The sequence below is a fragment of the Falco cherrug genome, chromosome Z, assembly GCF_023634085.1.
Source record: "Falco cherrug isolate bFalChe1 chromosome Z, bFalChe1.pri, whole genome shotgun sequence".
Taxonomy (NCBI): Eukaryota; Metazoa; Chordata; class Aves; order Falconiformes; family Falconidae; genus Falco; species Falco cherrug.
The window spans coordinates 66,349,801-66,365,737 of NC_073720.1; positions in this window are offsets into that span (position 1 = coordinate 66,349,801).

The following is a 15,937-nucleotide window of genomic DNA, read 5'->3' on the forward strand; positions in this document are numbered from 1 at the left end:
AGTCAGGAATCTAAAAATCAAGAAAAGAGGTTTCTTCTTTTATTTTTGCACTGAATTAGCTACCAGACTGAGTTTTACAGTCACAGGAGATAGTGGGTCCTTTATTGCAAAGCTATAATGATACATTAAAAATGGAAAACAAAATATCAGAGTGGAATTGTGTCTTGAGTTTCTAAATGCTGTTGATTTTACCTCAACCTAGTCAAAATCCCTTTCAAGATTTTGTTCAGTGTAAGCCTTACTGTGGAGGCAGAATTTAGAGAAATATCTCAAGAACACCCAAAACTGATTGCAGTTCCCTAATACTCAGATCAGACTGCTCCTTGCATAGGTACAACCTTGTAAGAATGTTATTGTTTTCTGACAGCAACCTATGTTAATTCTGCTGTCCAATTATTTTTATTTTTTTTTACTTTAGACCTTTTTGACAGTTTTTTTTTTTTTTTTTTATTAAAAAGCAGTCTTTGAAGTCAGGATCTGCTTCTAAGGTGAGGCTGTATTTTTAAATAAATAAATGTGTATTTATTACATCACTAGCATCTTGGCATGCTCAGTTGCTGAAAAAAAAAAAGTCTGAGTCCATATGCCATCTGTATTCTTTGAAAGCTTGCAAGACCTTCAATGTCATACTAATAAAAGGAAATTTCAGCACAGCTGTGACAGGAGCAAAATCACCTGCAAGACATATATCACCAAGTGGTCTCCTAGCAGTACTCTGCTGGTGTCAGTGAAATTATCCAACTAGAGAATTTTGCCCAGGCTACACTGTCAAATGTCTTTAATTTTTTCCAGATTCTTTGTTGATTTCAATGTTTGGTTTAGAAAACAGGCGGTGAAAAAATCTGGAACAATTATGATCTACCAGCAATAAGTAAGATCTGGTTTAAGATCACGACAAAAAGCCAAAAAGAGATGAAACAGCTGCTTGCCATTTGTTTTCATTTTGCAACGTCACATTTTTTTCTGTTGCAGCCCCATATACAGTCTGCCTGCATGCATTAAAATTAATCTGCAGTTTACCACCTGCATATATCATATGTATGCAACACATGCAGATGGCATGTAACATATATGCAATAGGTTCATCATTTTAAAAGAAACAACAGAGTTAATGTTTTCTTTTCACATTATTTCACTTATTCACCAGTTTAAGGTGCAAAATGCTACTTTCCTTTCAAAGTTTGACCACAGTAAAGGTCACATTGTAATGTCAGATCAGCTTAAAGTTATTGGTTGTTTGTTGTCTCACCTTAATGGAAATACTAAATATTTTTGAGGTAAGACATAGACAAAGTACATCAGTAGAAATATCAACCATCAATCTAAGGTTCTTTCTTTCCATCATCACACATACTGTACTGATTACAAATATTTTTGTTGCTTGTAAAACTACAGTGTGGCTTTCAGGAGTGCAAACTTCTTTCACCATTCTATTTCTGAACAATTTGAAGTTAAGTAATGATCTGATTATTTTTCCTGGAAGTTATATTAGAAAATCATTAGAGCTAGTAGTATTTAAAAAAAAATCAAATATAATATTTAGTGTTGCATAAAATGTATTACCATTCATAAGTATGCATTCCAAGATACCAAACTCAGTGGCTTCAAAACTTACTAATTACATGAAATACACATATGTCCTACCGTACACACGGTACCTAGCTACATTTTCGAAAATCACAGTCCACCACAAAGTATATATCTGGAGCTTACAGTACCTTGACAGCTACTAATTTAAAAGTTATTTTCTTTGGCCATACTGTGTCCTTTTCAGCTTACAAACTATGAACATTGCCAAAGAATATCTGCCAGAAGATCTCTGCAAAGTCTGTCTGTATGGAGGTATTTATATGGAATGCTATTTACTTTGTGAGCAAATAATTAACATAATTCTTATATAATTTTTTTTTAAAAAAAAGCATACACATAAAGATTACAAAGATGAGAAAAGTATAACTGACTCTTACTTTACTGGTATAAATTATTGCGTATGTTCTTTGTACATCTCCATGGGTCTCCAAACACCCTTCAGGGTTATTCTTCTGTCCCATAGCTACAATGAAAACAGACTACCTGCATTTTGATTTTAAATTTATTGTAAGCCCCCAAAACGGACCACAAATAATGGTAATACCTGACTTGAAACCACATAAAACTTATCACTTCTATAATTTCATTTCATTTTAACCACTCGATCAACTCTTTGTCATTTGTATTATATTTGTGTGGTTACAAGCAGAAAAATATTAACATTAGTTTATATGCCAGATATTAAAAGAGTGAACTAACAGATCACTACTTTTTACAGTACCAGGGGTTACACATAAAAAGCAAAGTCTTAAGAAGACAGCTTTAAATGAAACTGTCCAGCATGCCAGCAGAATAGCAGTCTTTTAAAAACTGAAGTACAAGTAAAATATGCAGGATCCAGAAATAAAGAAGTGGCATTTGTCAGTGAGCCCACATTGTTGTTCACCTGCAAGTTTAATACAGATATTTTCAATATTTTCTCAGAAATTATATATCTAAACTATAAAAGTTTTTACCACAATATAAATTTGATTAAAAGGGCCAGATTTTATTGCTATTTTTATCATACATTATTGCTTGCAAAGACTTTCTTCCATAATTCTGTATTTGCCACTAACCACAGCGTACTCATTTAAGAATACAAATGGTTTTACCAGTATATAACTAGTATATGTTAGTATACTGGCAGTAACTAGTTTGCCGGGGGATTGTGCCTACCTACAGGAACTAACCTCCTCCAACTGCAAGAGCACATTCATCAACTTGTGAGCATCAGCAGCAGCGGGGAGGCAGATACATTTCTTAGGTCACCTCTGCTGACCCTCTAGCACTTTGCTTTCTAGGCAATTTATTAAAGTACTCAGTGGAAGATCTTTTATTTTTCCCTTCTGTTTTGTGGAACATCCAATTTTCTCAGTTTGAATTGATTGGTCAAATTAATTTTCTCTTCTCATCTATTCTCTGAGCTCTGTTTGGAGATTTTTGTTTAGCACTAAGGATTAACTGCAATTTTTTTCTGATTACACAGCTCTCCAAATGAACCATATTGCATAGCTGTGGCCAGAAAAGTCACAAAAGTATACTGGGACAATGGAGCATGATCACTGGACACACTGATATATTTGTATGAGTATTAAAGCATTTGTATGATTTATAGGAAAGTGTTTATTTGAATTCTAATGTGCAACACAGTATTCATCTACAAATAATACTTTATTACTGAATTGTGGAACCTATCTCTTTCTGAAACCAAGCTCAGGGAGTACTAAAATCGACCACTGCAAAACACCGATCAAAACTATTGAGCTAATAAAATTGCCGTGAGTCATATATTTTTCCACATTTATTTGGCATTTTAACAATTCTATCACTACTTATTTCTAATAATTATAAGAACAGCTACTGGTTTTGGAGTTTATTTTAGCGTAACGTGCTTCCATCATTTTGGAGAAGTTTTGAACAGTTCTGTGTAAAATCACAGTGTCTTTCATCGGCAGCTGAACATTACTGTTCTGCAAAGCCCAAGAGAGCAGAGGGCAACTGTCATCAATTCAGTCCAATTATAGCAGGGTGAGAAAGGTGGATTAAAAAGTTACTAACAAAGATTCTTTGTTACTATGAGACAGTAACTTCGAAAGTATTTGTTCACTGCTGTAAAGGAGTATGTAAATATCATCTGCCACAAAAGCATGACACATGTAACTGAACTGTGTCATTGCCCAGGTAGTTCAGCACAGTAGAGACCCCTAGGTCAGCAGGATAGTACCAGAAGCCCAGAAGTTATTTTGTGAGTGAAAAAGACTTCACGGTGCTTTCAGAACTGTGAAAGTGCCATCAGAATGCAGTTCAGAGAGCGATGAGAAGACAGAGTTAACTGCCAGTGATCGTACATATTTTAGAAAAGACAACCTGAATTTTCTTCAGCAGCTGAACCAAACAGGACCTAGGCATGGTGAGCAGAAGTGGTGCAATATAAAGCTGTATCTGTGACTCCAGCAAGTAAACAGCATGTGATTAAAGGGATAGGAAAAAAGCTGACAGATATGTTAAACAACAAAAAATAATGGCCTGGAAAACATCACTGAAAGAGGAATGTGTGCAAAAACGTTCTATTTAACTGTATTTTCTTGTTTCTGATGCATACAGTTTCATATCAAACCAGTTTATTTAAAAGCTGAAACAATGGTAACAGAAATAGACACTCCACTCTTTCTACTTAGGTCTTTATCGAGTGAAAAAACTTGGCAAAGATACTGTTTTGCAGAAGTAATTATCTGGAATAATTTCCAAACTTCAGTTGTTTGTGTGACTGCAGCAAGGCTATGAGGAACATTGGTTACGCTAAACTTACAAGTAAAACAAAGAGTGAAATGGGAGATTGAAACTGAACAGACACAAGCCATGGGTGAAGGATAGGAGAATGCAGAAAAACAAAACTGATCATGCCCTACAATAAAATTAGTTTTAGTATACCCTTTGTAAATTCCTGGAGAAGTACCTAAGTAAATGTATAAAAACTAATATGATATGAGAAGTCCTGGCACAGTCTCCCAGTTAGAAAGCCTGATGTGAAAAAAGGTATAATGTAAGCCATGGAAAACAGATTCTCTAAATACTCTCTTTGAGTGCTCCACATTTTTTTATATGTTATTTTTCTATATATGATACCTAACTTGAGAATGTGATCTGCTATAGGGAAATGAGAAAGCTGTGTCCTTTTCAAATGTAAATGTTTCCTTTGAAGTCTTCCATTTTAAATGGATGTAGTGATGCTTATAGTACATTAAAACTCAAGTGATTTCCCTTTGTTTGTGGAAGTTTTATGTGACAAGAGATAATTGCTAATCTGAATATCAAATAAATTAGGATAGACTAGTCTTATTATCAAAAACTACTACAACCATTCATCAGTCATATGAGTATAAAAATGTTCAGAGAGACAGGTCAGGTTTTTTTTACTTAGAGAAACACAAGAGATACATAAAAATAGCATGAAATATTGAAATATGTCATCGTTTAATGCTCAGCTAGACTCTCAGGTTTGTTTGAAACCTTCTGAACCAATACTTAGATCATATCTTTCTTTTCAAGCAGAACTCTCTCTTGTACCTTAAACAGCATTCTTAATGCAGTATCTCCAAAATAATATTTACTGCTTCTTCAGCATCACCATGCTTTTGATATATATATTTATTTTGCCTTTGGATTCTGTTCACTCAGATATCCTCATTGACTATTTTTCGCATTTGATTTCTCATTCTTTGGAAAAGTATCTACCTGATCAGCCATGCTTCTGTGTCAAGATCTTTCATTTTTAACATTTACTTCCAAAATATTGCAATGCTTCTCCCATGACATCACATACAAAAATTTGATAAAGCTAGAATTGTAATTCTGTCATCAGATTTGCCAGTGGAAAATCAGAATCAGGCTTAGGTCCTACTTGGAATTCCCCCAATCACAATTCAAGTACGACTCAGTCATTCTCTAAAAGCAAGTTTTCTTTATATAGCATCTCTAGGCCACGCTTCTTTTTTTCTTTACAGTTTTCAAAAGCTTCATGTACATTATTTCAAAATAATCTTTTTATTTGTTGGTTAATCCTCCTGTCCTATCAACGAAGGTTTTAAGGGAAGTCATCTATGACAACACCTCCATGGATTTTTGTAAGACTTGGTAGACATCAGAAAATTGTTTCTTCAGTAATTTCTTTCAGAGTGTTTTCAGTTATTGATTCTGTGCTGGTAGATCTATTTTTCTGAAGAACCACCCTTTCTTATTCCAGTACTTCAACAGAAATTTTATCATAGGCCACCAGTGGAGCCCCTTTGACTTTTTTACAGGCTCTTAAGTCTGATTTCCCTTGCTCTAAATGGTACTAATTTTTTGTTTTTATTTTTGTTAATTATATACTTAATATTTGCCATTTTTGTAAATCAATTTAAAGAAAAGGCACTTATTCCTGTATGTTTGGATCAGGAAGAATTTACTTTTCCTCACTTTTATACACTTAACCTTAGATTTCCTCTGACTTCCTTTTCTCTCCTGGTGCAGCATTTTTTCACTGCTTTTTCTATTTCTTCATAACAGAAAGTCAATATATCTTACCTTCCTGCTTTAATACCCACATGCATGTGCCATTACTTAAACTCATCTGTGGACATACATATTTCCATTGTGTTGTTATTTTTGAAAATCAGTTGAATAAAGATGTCCTGATGTATTCACAAGTGCTTTTTGTGTTTCACAGGTGCCTTAAAAAAATGGAGATTTCAGAACCGCTGTTGGGTATTTAAATTAATCTCCTGTAGCACATTGTTCTCCCAACAACTCTATGCTTTGGTTTTACTTTTAATGAGAAAAGTACTCAGCAGACCATTACTTTTTAAATCTTTAATCCTTATTCTACATCTCTCACAACCTTTTTCCCTTGAGAATTTTTTTTTTATTTTCTGAGCCTTCTTTCTTCTCCTGCTAAATGAGCTGTTAGTCAAGAAATTTTCACCTTCTAAAAGAACTTATGCCCCATACATTTCAAAACTTTCACGGACTATCTACATCCATTTTTTTCCAGCAGACACAGACACCAGAGCAGGCTCCTGGCAGGACCTGTGACCTGCATGGGAACCGCACTGGAGCAGGCTGTCTCCAAAAGACTATACCCTGTAGAAAGGGCCCACACTGGAGCAGTTCTTGAACTACAGCTTGTGGAAAAGACCCATATTGGTGAAGTTCAGGAAGGACTGCATCCTGTGGGAGGAACACCACCCTGAAGCAGGGGAATAGTGTGAGGAAGAAGGGGCAGCAGAGTTGAAGTGTTATAAACTGACTACAGTTCCCATTCCCCATCCCACTGCATGCCTGGAGGGAAGGAGGTAGAAGAGCTGGGAGCGAAGCTGAACCTGGGAAGAATGGAGGGGTGGGGGGAAGGTTGTTTTCTCACTGTCTTGCTCTGTTAAAAGTAGTTGGTAATAAATTAAATTAATTCCTGCAAGCTGAGCCTGGTTTGCCTATAATGGTAACTGGTAAGCAATCTTCTTGTCCTTATCTCAAACTATGAGGTTTTCATTATATTTTCTCCCCCTGTCCTCTTAATGGAGGGAGAATGATAAAGTGGCTTGGTGGGCACCTGGTGGCCAGCCAAGGTGAACCCACCACACTAAGTTAAATTCTTCAGCTGTTGGAATGGCAGGCACTGATTGCCTCAGCCAGTATTGCAAAGGTGGATTAATTTCAAGTTAAATCTTTAAATATCCATTTACTTTTGAAGGCATGGGTAAGTGAGAGCAGCGATATCATGACCTTTGTTTCTGATCCCTTCCTCTGTGTCTTGACCAGGTTATCTCATCGTGTGAAGGGGGTGGAGTATTGTGCTCTGAATGCGAACAACTTAATGGACACAAAAATATTCCTGAGAGACATACCTATTCCTGATGTAATGGATATTTAGGGCTCACCACAAAATTTCTTCGGGATAGGACCATCCAGATAGGTTAATAGGTCATGATCTCACACAAAGCTGTAACTACTGCCATGTTGCAAATTACTATTATTATCAGTAGGAATATTTGTTGTTTAACAGTAAAATAGTACTTAACTGTTATATACCATAAAATGTAACAACACAAAAGTTAGATTTATCACATCCCAAAACACTGCGGTCTATTAGAACACGAACAGTTAAAAACACTAAAGAGGTCTGATCTAAAGCAATGTACTGGGAACAATGAAAGTCTGTGTGATAGCTACAAGGCAAGAGGTTTATATTGCACAGGTAAATAAAAATATGTTTTATGGGAATTTATTGTCAAATAATTCCCTTCAGAGTAATTTAATCTTCATCATCCTGATCCAAGCCTACAGAATAGATAGAAGAAAGATCTTGTAGTGACAGTAGACATAATATACCACATTATATTAACATTAGGAAAAGTTAAGTAAATCTGTAGCTGTTGAAAAACCTAGGCACTAGTGCAGAACACAAGGTGTTCTATAATTTCTAAGAATAAACATGGGGGAAAAGGGAAGCGTTTAGCTAGCACTATGGCTACAAATTGGCACTGCTGAGGAAAAGGCAAATGAAAACATGTCAGAAAAGTGTCCAAAGGATCCTTATCAAGCTTCAAATATTCCAAAAGAATGACAACTGACAATATCAAAAAGCAATTAAAATCAAGGAGGATCAGAATTAGAATTGCTAGCATGTTAAAATCCATCTAGTGCCGTGTAGGAAAGTGATCAGAAATGACTCTTACTAAAGTGGCCTCATAACGGCAGCATGAAGCCTAATTCTTAGTGTTTAAAGAATAAAAAATTATTAGAGTCAAGTTTGCATTTTTTTTCCTTTTCTGCTCAGAAATGCCCCAGCAACACAGGGGTATCTTACCTGAGGCAGAGATTATCTAAGACTCATTAATTAAAGTGCCTGGTTACTGGCTGTCTTTTCAAAGAGAACTTTGCTGCTAGCAGTTGTCACAGCTGTCTCCTATTGACAGAGGTACTCTCACTTGAAACAGACTCCTGTAAGTTGTTGCATTAACACTATCAACTGGAGCTGAAACTTTCAAGGAAGGCAGAAAAAGGAGTGAGTATGGATCTCAGCTGCAAGCACCCTACCAGTATTTCTGTGAATGTATTTATTATTAAATGAAAAAACTGTTAGTGTCATATTAAATCCTGACAGGTTCACAAAAGCCAATTTTCAGCAGCAATTCTGATTTTAGCTTCTCCCTAGACATCTTAATTCTGTCCTCTGAGGTGTGTATATTTTTTGCTAGGAAAAGCACATGGTCTCAGGCACTGATCCAAAGCAAACACCTGAAAAACAGGGGTTTTTTCCGACTCTATTTGTTTAAATTCTAATCTAACAAAATAAGTGAGCACGAGTAGTCATATTGACTTCAGATTACCTATCTGTTAGAACGTTTTGCTGTAACAGAAAGTGTGTACTCAATGGAAATACTTACATGCCAAGGAAAACAGGTGACTGGGTAGTTTGTAAAGAAGGCACCATCCTCAACCATTTATGAATGAAAGTGCAGTACACGATGAATATTTCATTCTTGATGTGTACAAGTAGGATAGGAGCAGATTTACACTTTTTCTAAGATGAACACAATGAAAAGGAGCATGTCCTCACATAGTTTAGGTTGAACACTTCATTAATTTCTAACTATGACTTCCCATTTGTACAATGTTGTACACACTTTTTAATATTTGTGTAAATTCTATCATCTGAAAGCCCAGAATATTAGCTAGAACTTCCATAATGGATTGAAAACTTTAATTTATGTTATTAGGGGATCATTACAGAATCCAGCTTATTAGGATAGAGAATTCTAGCAGTGGATTCCTTTAAACATGATGGAAAGCGTCCCAAAAATACACTGTGCCAGGCAAGTGCAATAGGAGCACTTGGTGTCATTGAATTCATTGTCGGTGTTTGAGTTCAGCTGGAAAAAAAAATAATCTTATTTTGTAAGCCATAAAGCCATATGTTGGTGATGGAAGTTAATGCATCACTATAGGACAAAAAAAAAGTTCTGAGTATTAAGATAAATGTCTGCATACATGAACCAATATGAAGACATTTTTAAAACATATTTGATTAATTTGACATTTTCTTCTGTAGCATTCAGTTTATCAAATGAATTTTACCATACCATGAAGCATAGAGATTGCATGATATACCCAAAGATGAATAAGTATTCATTCTCTATGAATTTTTGTTAGTTCCAATCATGTATATAGTCTTGCCTTGCTTTTTTATCAGCTGATTTTTTGTATAAGATTGCTATATCAGTTTTATAGTTAGCTAAATTTGATTAGTTCTTTCACTGCTTTGTTTTGACACATTGAAATCTCTGTAAATCTGACATTTGTAAATTCCCATTTCATGGATAAACTACTGGCAGGATATAGAAATTTGCTCCTAGACTCATTATACCACCTCTAATTCTGACAAAGAAGGCAGAGGAGCAACTCATCTTGAAACCCCAGCGCTCCTGAATTAATGCAATGTCATCTACTTTCTGCAGGTGTTAAGGATGGTTGTAAAGGAATTATACTTCTATACACAGAGCTTTTTTTTTCCCTTTTAGGTTTTCAGTTATAGTTGCCAATCAATTTCAGTCAGAAATCTCTAATATTATTCCATAGAAAAAAAGGCTGGATAAATCTGAGCAGAGATTTCTATATGCTTATTTAAATACACTTACTAAAAAAAAAAAAAAAAAAGTGTACATTACATTTTAAGAGGGTGAATTCCTAAGCAAAGTCTGTATCTATTAGGCTGCACTAAACTGAAGGCTTCATGTACTGACTGTCTTGGTTTCTAAAACATCTACTTTTAATAAATTAATTACATTAAGTAAATTCCCCTTTCACTAATAAAATGTTAGGATGCTTCAATATATAAAACTGTTTCTTGACTATATGTTCACTGCAAAGTGATTTGTTTATCTGTGCAGAGTGATGCAGCTATTGAACTTCTTACACTCAGCATACTGGGTATTCTTAAGAGTAAAAGATGAGTGGCAACTACAATACAGATTACAGGACTGTAGCCGAAAAGTTCCCTCCTGTTTCATTACTGTGGGATGTCTGTGAAAGTCAGGGGAGGAAGACAGACAAGAAAATACATAAACTTTTAAGCTTGTGGGTGTTTAAAATTTCATGCAATGGTATTGGTTATAACACGGGCAGTGCCAAGATGCAACTAACTTACAGATGACATGTCTTATATGTTATTCACCATATGCATATATTCTGTTAATTCAGTGGAAAGGTTATTTGGAAGTGCATCCAGGAAAGGACATTGTTTCTGGAACTAGTTACCTTCATACTACTGTCTAACCCTTTCTGAGATACCGGGATGGTTAGCCAGGTAGAAATGACAAAGAACCATATTAAAAAAGAGCAAAAGGAAGTGACACAAAGGGATTATACAGCATCAAGGCCAAGTTAGCATAAAAACTAAGATCCAGCAATAAGCAGCTTGCATTCATGCCTTCCACCAACACAAAACTGTTTTTTGCTTTTATGGCACACTTATGCTACTGGTATAAACAAACACAAGTTGACAAAGTCAGTATTGCTCACAGTCTCACAGACAGAAGCACTACAGGTAGGATCCCTGGAAAGCTGGCTGGATCCCAGGAGGAGTGATGCAGCTAAGGCCCATCTTCTGGTGTGCCATGCGTAATTTCATGGCAAGGACGATGCACTGGGAGATGCCTGGGGAATCCAGAGACATGGGTGGCCCCAAAACTGATTACTGCAGTACACTTAATTTAAAGACTTCAAAGTATTCTTCCACAGCACTATTAATATGAAGTAACAGCGACAAAACCAAAAGCCTAGGCTAAAAATAAGAATCTGAAATACATACCAGAATCTCAACATGCCAACAGCAGAATTTAAGCTTCAAAAGTAAGAGTAAGAAAGATCTCTCAACAGCCGTTGACTTATTACCCAGGCATAATAAACACAAAGGCAGTAATAGTAAATGGTATTTCTTATTGAATGTCGTGAGCTAAGATATGCTGTAGGAGATCTAATCACACAGACAAGTCCACTATAGAATGCGTCTCTCGAAATGTTGTTTCTTATTCAGGGTGGTGGTTTCTGACTTTATTACAGTCTCATTTAGCACTTGAAGTAGGTAATATGACAGAACAAACTATCTTCTCTCTACTGTGATTTTTTTCTTCTCAAACTGGAGGTAAAACTGGTCTGATATAGGGTCAAAACCTCATGTTATCTTCAGAGTCATGATTCTGCTTCCCTAAGAGACTGGCTTTCTTGGCACAGACATTTCACATTAAAGTATAATGTGACATTATTTTCCCCAGTGTTATTTCAGCCTATATTTGCTTTTCCCATCCTCCTCCTTCTCTTGTGTTTTTTATTTCTGCTGGTTTCTAGGCAGATGGACACTGCAGCTCGTCGTGTGTTCCTGTTGAGAAAGGTGAACTCCCAGATAAGTGTTTAAACTCCTTAATCTAACAGACATCAGGCTGAATATTTTCATTAGTTACAACTGCTGGCTTTTCTGAAAATGAACAGGTTTTGCTTCCCTAACAACTTTCTTCCCTCATCGCTTGCATGGTATAGGCAGTCATATTCTGACCGTAGTATAGGTGACTAACTAGGGGTGGCATGGCTATAATACAGCCACACTCAGGAGCAGTATGAACAATTCATACTACTTTCAGCTGTTTTAATTATGTCAGGTGCCTTGAGTACTTCCCACACATCTGCAAGAGAGAAGAAATGATGAAACTTTGCAAGGAAGCAATTTAGTGAGAGTGCTTCACTCTCACTTGCTAGCACAGGTTGATCAAGAAATACAAATGACTGGTATATTAGTATGACAGCACTTTACACTGTTACAAAGACACACATAAAATTTAAGGATTTGGTTTAATTGTTTTATGTTTATTCCTCAGCTAGAGTGTTTTACAGACACTCCACTGAACATTGAAAACTAAATCAATGTGATCACAATAAAGTTCCTTCTGCATTCAAAGTACTAGACTATAGATAAAACCGATGCAGTCAGCCCATAGCTGTTCTTTGGAAATAATTGACTTCTTTGTTGTTCAAGAGAACAAAGAGGAGCAAGATACTGTTAAATTTTGTTGGTAGTGAGAAAATAAATGGACTTTGCATTTACAGTGCATTGCCTTGAGTTGGCTCAACATCTTCAAACGAAATTTGAAAATGCCAGCCACAAGAAACAATATTTTTCAACTATACAGTCCTGTTCTTTTAATAATGAATGAGGGCCAGGAAGGACAAATGAACCAAAAGGAATACCTTGTTTCAACTTCTTGTTTCATTTTTACCATCAAAGACAAAACTTTCTGTAAGTTGTAAAAATAAGTTCCAGGAAGGCCTGTCATATCTCCTTCTAAGGAAAAGGACCTAATTAGCTTTCACCTAATAGTAAACTCTCTCTTAAAGTGCTTTTATACAAGAAGCATCAATATCTTTAGTGGGAAAACAAAGCCACAGAGGTATATTTGTTCACATTTCTGCAGGTTAGTGACAGATCAGGAAGAAATCTATTACCTCCCATTGTAAGGTTTTACCCATCCAAAATTATAACTTTCAGACAACAGAATTTCAGAAGATCTCACTTGCTATGTCTCACTTTTTCTACAGTAGTTCTTATTCTGCAGGCAAATAAAAAGATATGTTATACTGCTCCTTCGACATGTAATCCTACTTATTGCTAATCGTTTTCATCACATCACAAAATTATTTTTCTTGATCCCACCCTTAGATCATCCATTTCATATGCCAGTTACAGTCTGATTTAAGAAAAGTATCGTTGTCCCCAAGTTACAAGATTACATTTATATGCTACTATATATGTCCCCAAGTTACAAGATTACATTTATATGCTACTATATATAAAAAGGTGACTTGAACTGTTCTCATCACAGGTAATTATTTAGCTGGGACACAGGTTTCTAAGATCTTACATGTCTGTCTTTAATTTCTTGTCCTCCTCTTCAGTTTATTAGAGTCCTTTTTTTTTTTTTTTTTTTTTTTTTTTTTTTTTTTTTTTATTAGGCTAGGAGGCATCAACAGCAAGGATTTCCCTTTTAGTTACTTCTAATTTCCCTTTTAGTTACTTCTAAGGCCCACTTCTCTGATTATATTGTCTGTAAATGGTTTGTCATCCCAGGTGTATAAGGTACATCAGTAACTAGTGAAATATTTTTCTGTACAGTTAGATGCTCTGGAATCTTCGCTGGTAATTTAATAGGAACTAAATGCCTACAGTATGTGGGTTATGTAATATCTTTTCGTTCTGCAAACACAATACAGGGAATACTTCAGACTGTGAATGGATGTGGTTGAAGTTTAGGATTTTGTTTTGCTTCCTGTCTTTAAACAATATACAATCAGTTTAACCACATCATACTAGAGGAACTTTGTTATAACAAGCAATATCAAGCTTATCTGAAATGAGCAGAGGACATTTCAACTGCTTCCAGTTTGTTCCTCAGTTACACATTGCAACCAGTAGTATGTTTAATGCTTGATCCCCATGAGAACAATTCTGTGAGCAATAGACTGTAGAATATCAAGTTTGCTTTTTTTTTTTCCAAATGCCCGAGTAGTAAGAATTGCACATATGCAACTTGTGTCTGACTTAGTTGTTTTATAATCTAAGGAGACAATGCTTGAAAATTACAAGATTGTTTTTGTACTTGCCCACCAAAGAAGTCCCAGAAAATTCTCAACAGAGGTGAAAGATCTGTAGTATTTCATGGGATAACAGCTCTGCTTATAGTTCTGACAGTGTAGGAAGTTTCTGAGCAGCTCAGACTCCTGCCAGATGCTAATTACTTCACCTTGGCTTCAGATCATTGAATGTTATACATCTAAAAGTGAAGGATCTAACATAACATAGTCATGTAGATTTCCTTGAAAGTAAATGGAAGCAAAAAGAGAAGCTCTAGTAAACAATCAATCCTAATTCTCCTAGATATCCAGTTTATAATAAAAGGAATTGTTCCTTTGAAGTTCTGCTTACTTTCCAAAATCTACCAAGAAAATCTAAATCACAAGCTCGGATTGAATGCATCCTTTTTTAAGATTGATGAAGATAGGTGACATAAATCACTACTAGCATTTGGAACATACAGAACTGGATTTAATTTCTGACGCCAACTCTCTTTTTCCCTTACAGTATTCTCTCAAGTCCTGTTCCTGCTGGGAATACATAATTCTGAGAGATAAAATGTTTCAGATATTTTGAACAGCTAGGCAGTAGAGCAAATATCTCATCTCCTCCCCTCTACTCCCTTCCCCTCCCCTCCCCTTCCCTCCCTTCCCTCCCCTTCTCCCCCCTTCCCTCCCCTTCTCCCCCCTTCCCTCCCCTTCTCCCTCTCCCTCTCCCTGTCCCTCTCCCTCTCCCTCCCCCTCCTCCTCCCCCTCCCCCTCCCCCCTCCTCTCCTCCATCAGCTCCTCTTCATGTTATTTCTTTCAGTCATTTGTTGTTTCTAATCTAAAGATTAATCTCAGCAGTGCAAAAATATCTCTGAATAATTTACTTTCTTTTCTAATGGGGCTGTTCATAGCATGTAAATTCAAGTACCTAGCACTGAAAATTCTCAAGGACAGAGCTATCACTTTCAAGGTATTTATAACTGAAAAAGTACCCTGATTCTTGCTTTTGGGAATAGGGATTTATTTGTGCAATTACCAATAGGTGTTCAAATACACTTCTAATGTAAGACTAAGCAATTAAGTAATCCGAACATAACAGAACATTATAACAATCAAGATTTAAATTTAAAAAAATATTTTGTGCATACATACATTTGTGCATACATTGGCTGTATTTTACACTCAACCACTAAACACAATGGGGGATGTTCAGTCTGTATGAAATAGATAGGTTAATGTAGAATGAGGAAAGGCATCCTCACATTCAAATAAAATTGCAGAAAGTACACATATCTTTCTGAAAACACAAAATCTTCTAGAAATATCTGGTTTTGGCTTGTGATGGTTGCAACCCAGCTAGGCAAACTACCACAGAGACCATGACAGATGTTAGGAAATATAGCTTGAAAGCCGGGAATTTGGCAAAATTTTTGGCAGAATAGAAACTACAAGGTAAAACCGAGCAACCCATGAATAGAATTGGGGTTTTTCTGTATTTTTTCCAAAGCACAGCTGGTCACAAAAGTCTGTAGCAAGTATGACAAAGGGAGAACTAATACACAGGCAATGAGTCCACTGTATGCTATGTCACATTTATATCTTGACCAACATAAGTATAAATCTGTTTTTTTTAGAGTGCTGGTTCTCAGACACTGATTTCACCTTCATCTGCTTAAGTCTCATTCAAAAGCACATATTGCCACTAAAGTCATGTAAGCAG